Here is an 11558-nt window from a genome sequence, read left to right as displayed (position 1 = left end):
AAAATCCTTACCCTACAACAGTCTTTTAAATCTAAAGAAGAGGAACTATGTCGATCCTCTGTTTCCTCTAACAAACAAGCTGTATTATCAGAACTTACTGATCTCAGGTTGCAGTTAACGACAATCATATTCAATTTTTACGACTCAGCTATTAGATCAGCAAAATACAAACATTACTTATCTATAAATTGCCCTTCAAAATACATGTCAAACAGAATTAAGAATATTCGGAAACGGAATAGAATTGACAGTATAACTTCCTCTAATGGTACATCCCTGGTCCACCCTAAAGATATTGTAGGAGCTTTTGCTGATTATTAAAAAAATCTGTACAATATCAACCAAGACAACCACAATATGCTGCCATCTACCTCAGAGACTAGATCATTTCTTTCCAGCAGGAACCTTCCAAAGCTTAACCCTGAAGACTTATCGTTTTTGTCTTCTCCCTTCAATGAACAAGAAGTCCTAGATACCATAAACAAACTTAAAACATTCAAATCACCCGGCCCAGACGGGTTTAGTATTGATTATTTCAAGTCTTTTAGTAATATATTAACCCCCCACCTTGTCAAAGTATTTAAATCAGCTTTCCAAACAGGTCAATTTCCTAAAGAGATGCTGGAAGCGACAATTATCGTAATCCCAAAACCAAATTCTGACACTAGCCAAATTTTTAATTATAGACCTATATCCCTCATCAATACAGACGTAAAAATTTATGCAAAGATCCTGGCCAATAGACTAAATCAATTCCTCCCGAGTTTAATTTCCAATGATCAGATAGGCTTCATCAAAGGAAGACAATCCATAGATGGTACAAGAAGACTCAGTAACATAATTAAGCTTATTTCCTCGAACAAACTCAGGGCCATTGTTATCTCTCTTGATGCTGAGAAAGCGTTCGACCGCCTTAATTGGTCATATCTCGAAGCAACTCTCAAAAAATTTGGAATGGCTTCTCAGATCACGAGAGGTATTATGGCTTTGTACTCCGGCCCTGGTGCGAGGGTTTATTCCAACAATCATATTTCCTCTACGTTTAATATAGCTAATGGGACCAGACAGGGTTGCCCATTGTCACCATTGCTTTTTGCATTAGCTATTGAACCTCTGGCCCAACTAATCAGGAACTGCACAAAGATCTCGGGAATCAAAACTTTGCACAGAGATTTTAAAATAGCGTTTGTATGCAGACGATATTATTCTTACCCTCACAGATCGAAGCAACTCTATCTCTGCCTTACAAACCTTAATCCAGACTTTTGCTAAAATCTCTTATTTTAAAATAAACAACTCAAAATCCAAAATAATTGGCTTTAACCTAGGATCAGACCAAGAGGAAACTGAGGGCCTCTCACCTTGGGGGTGGGCCACTAATGGGCTGACATATCTAGGCCTAAAATTCGTCAAAAACGTAAACTCTCTAATAAAAATAAACTTAGAGCTACTTACTAAAAAGCTTTTCAATGAATTCCGTACATCTAGAGATGATGGGCTTTCTTGGTGGGGAAGAATCATGATGGTCAAGTCGTATATTTTCCCAAAAATCCTATACCTACTTTGCTCACTGCATTTAAAAATACCCACTTCCTCTCTCACAAACCTTCAAGCCTCATTAAACTCCTTTATATGGAATAACAAAAGACCCAGAATAGCAAAAAATATTCTATACAACCATAAATCTTATGGTGGAGCTGGTTCCCCAAATATTACGGCCTATTACATTGCAAATTTAGTCAAACAAAGCTCATACTGGTGGCCTCATCATACTACACCAGCTTGGCATGAACTAGAACTGTTCTTTAATAATTATAAACCTCTTCACCTACTAATTCTGAACCATCTCCTTCATAAAAAATTAATTACAAATTCTCATCCGATTTTTCAAGCTATTTCTGAAGCTTGGAAAAAAATTTCTGCTCCAAAAAGAGGCTCTAACAAAGAAGTCACAATAAAAAATTTGGCTCTATCAGTTATCTTTCAAGCGTCTAATCAGACCATTGACCCCATTTGGTCTGAACTTGGACTTAAAAAAATTAAAGATTTATACGATGGCGTTACTTGTACACCTTACAATAAACTCAAGGAAAGATTTCAATCTACTACTCCTGCTTTCTTACAATGTTATCCTCAAAGACATAATCCATGAGTTCCTTGCTATCTACCCGAGAATCTCTGAACCAGCAGTTAACTTTATTTGTAATATAGATCATAATATTTTTTTGGAGTTTTGAATACACATACAAATGGTGTAACAATGCTTTGAAGCGGTAAAGACTCAAAATATTGTCAAATGGGAAACCGAATTGCACACGACAATTGACCCTTCTGACCTTGAACAGGCATGTACCCTCTCATATGCCTCTTCCATTTCCTTATCACTACAAGTGACCCACTTCAAGCTTTTAACGGGATGGTATTATACCCCGGTTAGACAGCATAGAATCAACCCTGACAATTCTCCGCTCTGTTGGCTGGGTTGTGGAAGGCCAGGAAATATCTTGCATATATTTTGGCAATGTCCCAAAATTGTTCCCTTTTGGAGAAAGATTTCTAACCTTATCGATTTTATCCTAGGAACACGACTTATTTTGTCTCCTCGTCTGGCCCTTCTTTCTCTGGACACAGACAAAATTGATACTTCTAACAGGCTATTGATTATGCACATTTTACTAGTCTCCAAACATAGTACTGCCTTTCTTTGGAAAAACCCAAAACCACCACAAATGAATGAAATGATAGACAAACTTAGCCTTCATCATTCTTTTGAATTGAAATTTACGAATGTGCATGATCAATTTGCTAAATATTCTAGGAAATGGTCTAGATGGCTGGAGTTGTTCTCTTAAGTCTTCACCCAGAGTGCACCTGCCTAAGGCCCCTTGTGTTTGGGTCTTTGTAACATATCCATTAATATATTATATGCTTAAATACCTACCTTTGTAATAATTCACTGCATAATATGCTTCACCATTAACTTGTTTCATTTTATGTCTTCTTTATATTTGGACTTTATTGTCCTTCCTTTTTCTTTCTTTCCCTTTACATATTCCCCCCCCCCTTTTTTTCCCCCCATCTTTCCTCCCCCATCCTCCCCATTTATTGAAACTCAAATAAAACATTTGGAAAACAAATCTGACCTTCTGTAATTTGGGAACTTCTCATTGACTTCTTGATCACAAGATCTGACTCCTCCCATTTTAGGGCACCTAGGTAGATGTCATCAAACGTCAGAGCTGGGTTGCTTTGAGTCATCTCTCGGAAACTGTCCTAGACTTTCTGACCAGATCACTCTACAGTGTTACATTGTGCATGTGACTGATGAAGGAGAAAAGATGGACACCTGAAATCTTGGGCGATCGTATGGATTTTCAAAGGAGTCTGACTACCCATATCTTATTCCTTGCCTTTAGGCTTGGGGTAGTTGTGTGTCAGTGACTGTCGAAGACATCGGAACGTCAGCTGATGGTCTCATCTTCATCTAAGCGTTGTGAATGTGTTTCTAAAGATTACAGCTACATAGAAATGGGCCCAGTTTCCTAATGCTGCTTGCAGTTCTTCAGATATTGACTTGTTCGTCTCGTCTTTATGTATTATCCTTCCGATTACACCAAATTGTATGTCGTGTACCAGGGTGTGTTCTTCAGGATACAGCGAAGTCATGGGCGACAAAACCGACTCCTACACAGTTCACTTACCATAATTTTTTTACTTAGTTATTTGAATGCCTGAACCAGAAAATAGAAAACATTACTCTTGTGCTGTACAGCGTGGCACTCAAACAATCTGTACCTACTATACTTTTTATAAAGCTACCTTCTGGCATGCCTGTCTAAACCAGCCGCCTGTTACCTGTTTACACCCTGGGAACTGGGACAATTCTGATGTAAGGTATTGGCTCGCCTGTGGTACAGCACAACAGTTTACAATCTTACAATCAATTAATTCTATCCCCCAACCAAATGTCCCTCTCCCGTCTCATTGTCACTTCAATGAACCCAGAGGACTATATCGAAAACACCCTAAAAATTAATTAACTGCGATAGCCATGAACGTAGTCTGTCGAAGTTGTACAATTGTTCATACTATAATGTTCCACAGAAACTCTGTCCTGAAACAAAAAGAAGTTCAAGTTTGGTCTATAGTCCGATGCGTACAGGGTTGGTACCTAAGTGTGGATTATGATTCTTGATTACGGAACAAACAGGAAACATGGCAGCAAATTTGAAAGTTCCAGATACTGATTTTGGCAATAAACGCCAGAAGCATTCAATATGCCTATCTTCCTAACTATAGAATTTCTCAACCTTGAGTATTTTGGCACTAGAATGGAGTGAGGTGCGTGCATGGTTTCCCACTGTGGTGGCGCAGTTGGCCTTAGTGTTCTTACCGACCCAGGCTGGTACGGACTGGGTGACTGGGCAGGGCCGGACTGAGACCAAGCAGCCCTGGCACAAAAAAAAAATTCACCAGTCCACATACAATGAATGTCCTCACCCAAATCGTAGAACACTGGCAGGTTGTGCCAACTTTTGCTTTAGCTCACACACACGTATCACACACACACACACACACACACACACACAGCTCACACGTATCACACACACAGCTCACATGTATCACACACACAGCTCACACAGCTCACACACACGTATCACACAGCTCACACACAAGTAACTCACACACACGTATCACACAGCTCACACACACAGTTCACACACAGCTCACGCTCACACACAGCTCACATGTATCACACACGCATGTATCACACAGCTCACGATCACACACACACAGCTCACATGTATCACACACACATGTATCACATAACTCACACACTCAAGTAGCTCACACAGCTCATGCTCACACACGCATGTATCACAGCTCACACACTACTAGCTCACACTCACACACAAGTAGCTCACACACGTATCACACACGTATCTCACACACGTATCACACAGCACACAGACGCATGTATCACACACAAGTAGCTCACACACGCATGCATCACACAGCTCACGCTCACATACACACAGCTCGCGTTCACACACATGCATGCATCACACAGCTCACACACACGTATCACACAGCTCACACGCAAGTAGCTCACATGTATCACACACGTATCTCACACAGGTATCACACATGCATGTGTCACACAGCTCACACACACAAGTAGCTCTCACAAAAACATGTATCACACAGCTCACGCTCACACACACAGCTCACACACACACGCATGTATCACACAGCTCACGCTCACACACACAGCTCACACACACACGCATGTATCACACAGCTCACACACAGAAGTAGCTCATACACACGTATTACACAGCTCAGACACACAAGTAGCTCACACTCACACACAGCTCACACATGTATATCACACATACACGTATCACACACATATGTCACACACATGTATCACACAGCTTACATACACAGCTCACACTCACACGCAGCTCACACACGTATGTATCACACAGCTCTCAAACACACAGCTCACACACAAGTAGCTCACACAAGCATGTATCACAGAGCTCACACACACAGCTCACGCTCACATGTATCACACAGCTCACACACATATCACACACATACACACAGCCACACACAAACAGCCTCACACACATGTACACACAGCCTCACACACACACACAGCCTCACACACACACACAGCCTCACACATGCACACACAGCCTCACACAGCCTCACACATGCACACACAGCCCCACACACACAGCCTCACACATGCACACACAGCCCCACACACACAGCCTCACACATGCATACACAGCCTCACACACACACACAGCCTCACACACACATACAGCCATACACATACACAAACACAGCCCCACACACACACACAGCCTCACACATGCACACACAGCCTCACACATGCACACACAGCCCCACACACACAGCCTCACACATGCATACACAGCCTCACACACACACAGCCTCACACACACATACAGCCATACACATACACACAAACACAGCCCCACACACACACAGCCTCACACACACATATAGCCATACACATACACACAAACACAGCCCCACACACACACACAGCCTCACACATGCACACACAGCCTCACACATGCACACACAGCCCCACACACACAGCCTCACACATGCATACACAGCCTCACACACACACAGCCTCACACACACATACAGCCATACACATACACACAAACACAGCCCCACACACACACAGCCTCACACACACATATAGCCATACACATACACACAAACACAGCCCCACACACACACACAGCCTCACACATGCACACACAGCCCCACACACACAGCCTCACACATGCACACACAGCCCCACACACACAGCCTCACACATGCATACACAGCCTCACACACACACACAGCCTCACACACACATACAGCCATACACATACACACAAACACAGCCCCACACACACACAGCCTCACACACACTCTCCTCTATGGTGCAGGGGATGCTGGTGTCCATGTGCAGCTCTTCAGCTTCTCCTGCTCACAGCAGCTCTGTCTGCACATCCCCCGGTCTCTCCTCTCTACCGGGATACCTACCAGCAGATGAGAGCAGGAGAAGCTGTCACCTGCTGACAGGAGCTTATCTCTCCCTGGGAGCAGCCACCTATGCTGACCTTATGCTGGTGTTTCATCTTGATTTCTGCTGGCTCTCTCCCTCAGAGTGAGCTGCACAGGAGGACAAGAGCCCCAGAGCTCTCATAGCGACGCCCCTGGAGGAGAGCAGAGAGGCGTCCTGTGCGCGCCCAGGCGGCCCTTTCAAATCTCTGACCTGGGCCCTATGTGCGGGCACTCTCCTGCTTGCCCGCACTGAAGAGGGCCGCGGCCGCGCTCACACACTGAGGCAGGCCGCTGCGGTCCTTATCAGCGCATGCACCAACAGGAGCGCGAGCGCACACAGAGCCTAGTCAGAAGTATTAAAGGGCCAGCAGCCCATTTTGTAGTTCAGAGCCGCCGGCCCACCGGGAATCTGCCCGGTTCGCCAGATTATCAATCCAGGACTGGGGCTGGAATTCAGCCCTGGCACTTGAAATCGCCCATTATGTCCCCATTCACATTTACCAGATGGGATATATTACTAATATTACCCTGGATGGAGGAAAGGAAGATTTTCTACAAGAAAAATATTTCTAACTAGCTGAAGAGCCCGGCGCTGCCCAGGCATAGTAACTAAGACACCAGAAACGCATTGAGAACGCAAGCATCTATATCTTCTATGCTGGCATTTTAACCTCTACCCTGTATCGATTGAAGTGAATAAAAGAAATTTGTTTTCACTACATCGTGGAGCTGGACAACCTTTTTCAATGTCAGAACCAGAGCGCTGAGTAGAACGGTCCTAACTTCCATACCGGGGATCTCTTTAAGAGAGGCCTGGGGTCAGTACCAAAGCGCTGAGGGATTTACCCTAACTTCCATACCGGAGATCCCTTTAAGAGAGGCCTGGGGTCAGTACCAAAGCGCTGAGGGATTTACCCTAACTTCCATACCGGAGATCCCTTTAAGAGGGGCCTGGGGTCAGTACCAAAGCGCAGAGTGTATTTGCCCTGACTTCCATACCGGGGATCCCTTTAAGAGGGGCCTGGGGTCAGTACCAAAGCGCAGAGTGTATTTGCCCTGACTTCCATACCGGGGATCCCTTTAAGAGAGCCTGGGATCAGAACCAGAGCGCTGAGCGGATTTGCCCTGACTTGCATACGGGAGATCCCTTTAAAAAAGGCCTGGGGTCAGTACCAAAGTGCAGAGTGGATTTGCCCTAACTTCCCTACTAATGATCCCTTTAAGAGACCCTGGGGTCAGAACCACAGAACTGAGTGGAACGGTTGTAACTTTCATACCGGGGATCCCTTTAAGAGAGACCTGGAGTCAAAACCAAAGTGCTCTGTGCTTCTTTCTATGGGGCAGACAATGGCTGGGAGCTTATGTTCCCAGGAATGCTAGATTTCTCGCACCCAGTCAGTGTCTGCTGAGGTGTAGTCAAGTGGGAAAACTTGCTCATAGCAACCATTCACAGCTCAGCTTCTTTTAACCAGCTCTGGTGAAATGAGAGATGCTTAGTGATTGGTTGCAAGGAAAACTGTTGCTCATAGCAACCAATCAGAGCTCAGCTTCTTTTGAACAGCTCTGGCGAAATGAAAGATGCTTCGTGATTGTTGGTGATACACACATACATACATTCAATTTTATATATGTAGATGATACCCATTGGCCTGCTGGGGTAAGTGACGGAGTCAGCGACTTTGTTCTCCATCACAACTCTTAACAATATGGGTGTCTTGAGAACACCAATTCTGTTAACAATGTAGCAGACAAAGCAGCCCATGACCAGACAGGTCCTTCTGGCATTTGCCAGAATTGCCAGATGGCCAGTCCGGCCCTGGACCCAGGTCTCCTCTGGACATGCAATCGGTGTATACAGATGGATGTTGGGACCCTCCAGCAGGTTAGCAGTACTGTTGATGACTGTGGCTTCACTCCTCAACAGCGTTCAACTCTTCTCATGCTAGAGACCGGCCGTTTCCATCTCTCAGCAGCATCACTGACAGAAATCTCCTCACACCTGGACAGGTTCTTGTCACGGATATGATCAGCTCCAATCTGGGGCTGTTCTGGTCTCGGTGAGCCGCTTCCACGAGATGATGTCATTGGATTCCTCTCTCTGTTCTGAATACCTGCAGACTGCCTTTAAGATGGCCGTACTTCATATTCATGTATTTCACATCACTCAGATTGTAGCTCCACCTCTGACATTTTGCATGCATCTCAGAGTCTTTCAGCAATGCTCAGGCAACAGTGACATCTTGTCACCGAACAACAACATTACTGCAGATGAGCAAATCTACAACAGGTACAGTATTATACTGATGCGGACACAGGTACACGCATTTATACCACCCTGGTGAGCCGGCACACATCTCACAAAGCCATAACCTGTGTGCACACGCTGCGGATTAGGTGCGGATTCATCCGCGCGGATTTTGTAAAATCCGCAGGTGAAACCGCAGGTCAAAATACCTGCGGTTTTACCTGCGGATTGCTCTGTGGTTTTGCCCTGCGGGTTTTCATCTCCTCAATAGAGGAGATGGCAAACCGCAGGAGAATCCGCAGAAAGAATTGACATGTCAATTCTTTCTGCGGATTGAAAACCGCAGATAATCCGCGCGGAAAATTCCGCACCATCTGCACTGCGGTTTTTTATTTCCATAGGGAATCATGGTACTGTACACCACAGCAAAAACTGCTGCGGGTCCGCAGCGGCCAAAACCGCTGCGGAACTGCAGCAAAATCCGCAGCGTGTGCACTAGGGTGACCGGATCTCATATGGGGGGGGGAAAATGTCAGAATCTTGTTCGTCTGGACCCCACAAAATGATTCCCCTTTCCAGATATTGAGAGAGCCAAAATTTGAGCTCGATCAAACGACGTTAACCCGTGCCGCTCGTCGCTCAAAGTTTGAAAAAATCCAAATTGAGGTATTTTAAGATTTAGGTATTTTGCATAGTCTGTTAGACTATAAAGAATTGTGACAACAACATTGCAGAAATAGCCCTGACCAAATTTTCGAACCATTTGTGGTATTTGAATGCAGAGTTGGTGGGATTATCGTTTTTTGATCCCACCATTACAGACAATGAAAAGTTGTTGATGGCTAATAAATTGCTCAGTAGCAAAGGTTGAACCATCAGAGCACGCTAGGGTTGTAAATCCAAAAGTTAGGAAAGAAAAATTAAAAGGGGTAGGAAGTAACCGACTTTAACGACCTTCTGACAAAAGATGAAGAACAAAAGCAATATGTCCTGCAAGTTGTAAGCAAATGCCGAGCATTATATTCTGACGTTTCAAAAACTACTTTAACAAAAGCTCTAGAATAGATTAGATAACTATGTAAAATTATCAACTCATGTAGGTTAGCGTGCTCTGATGGTTCATCTGTGCTACTGAGCAATTTATTAGCCATTAACAACTTTTCATTGTCTGTAATGGTGGGATCAAAAACCGATAATCCCACCAACTCTGCATTCAAATACCACAAATGGTTCGAAAATTTGGTCAGGGCTATTTCTGCAATGTTGTTGTCACATTCTTTATAGTCTAACAGACTATGCAAAATACCTAAATCTTAACCCCTTCACGACCTTTGATGCCACGTAGGCGTCATGAAAAGTCGTGCCAGAACGACCCATGACGCCTATGTGGCGTCATGACTTTAAAGCCCCCCTGCGGGTCGGGTGACCTAGGTCACTGAAAGGTCACCCGACCCGCAGATACAGGGGGCTTTGTTCTTCGCCACAGGGGGCGTGGCTTCGCCCCCACGTGGCTACGATCGCTCTGATTGGCTGTTAAAAGTGAAACAGCCAATCAGAGCGATAGTAATATTTCATCAATGAAAATTGATGAAATATTACAATCCAGCCATGGCCGATGCTGCTGTAGCATCGGACATGGCTGGAGACACCGATTCCACCCACCCCCACCGGCGATCGCCCCCCCGCAACTGAATGACAGCGGCGATCTGCCGCCGCTGTCATCTGCCCCCCTCCCATTCCCTCTGCTCCCCGCCAGCTTCCGATAACCCCCTCACCCCATCTCACCTCCCCCGGCACCTTCTAAGTCCCCCTGTCGCTCCCGGTGTCCGGCGGGCCCGGTTCGTGGGCGCCGCCATCTTGAAAATGGCGGGCGCATGCGCAGTGCGCCCGCCCGAATCTGCCGGCTGCAGATTCCATTCTTTCATTTTGATCACTCTCACAGTGATCAAAATGAAAGAAAAAGTAAATAAACCCCCCGATTATCACCCCCATAGGTAGGCACAACTAATAAAGTAAAGAAAATATTTTTATTTTTATTTTTCCATTAGGGTTAGGGTTAGGGTTGAAAAGAGGGTTAGGGTTAGGGTTGAAAAGAGGGTTAGGGTTAGGACTGGAAAGAGGGTTAGGGTTGGACAGAGGGTTAGGGTTAGGGTTGGAAAGAGGGTTAGGGTTGGAAAGAGGGTTAGGGTTAGGGTTGGAAAGAGGGTTAGGGTTGGAAAAAGGGTTAGGGTTAGGGTTGGAAAGAGGGTTAGGGTTAGGGTTGGAAAGAGGGTTAGGGTTGGAAAGAGGGTTAGGGTTGAATTAGGGTTAGGGTTGGAATTAGGGTTAGGGTTGGAATTAGGGTTAGAATTAGGGTTAGGGTTGGAATTAGGGTTAGCGTTGGAATTAGGGTTAGGCTTGTGGTTAGGGATGTGTTAGGGTTAGGGCTGTGGTTAGGGGTGTGTTGGGGTTAGGGTTGGAGTTAGAATTGAGGGGTTTCCACTGTTTAGGCACATCAGGGGGTCTCCAAACGCGACATGGTGCAACCATTGATTCCAGCCAATTTTGCGTTCAAAAAGTCAAACGGTGCACCCTCCCTTCCAAGCCCTGACATGTGCCCAAACAGTGGTTTACCCCAACATATGGGGTACCAGCGTACTCAGGAAAAATTGCACAACAACTTTTGGGGACTAATTTCCCGTGTTACCCTTGGGAAAATAAAAAATTG

The sequence above is a fragment of the Dendrobates tinctorius genome, unplaced genomic scaffold (genome assembly GCF_039654945.1).
Source record: "Dendrobates tinctorius isolate UK_male_01 unplaced genomic scaffold, ASM3965494v1 ptg000034l, whole genome shotgun sequence".
In the NCBI taxonomy this organism is placed as follows: domain Eukaryota; kingdom Metazoa; phylum Chordata; class Amphibia; order Anura; family Dendrobatidae; genus Dendrobates; species Dendrobates tinctorius.
This window is presented reverse-complemented; position numbering follows the sequence as displayed.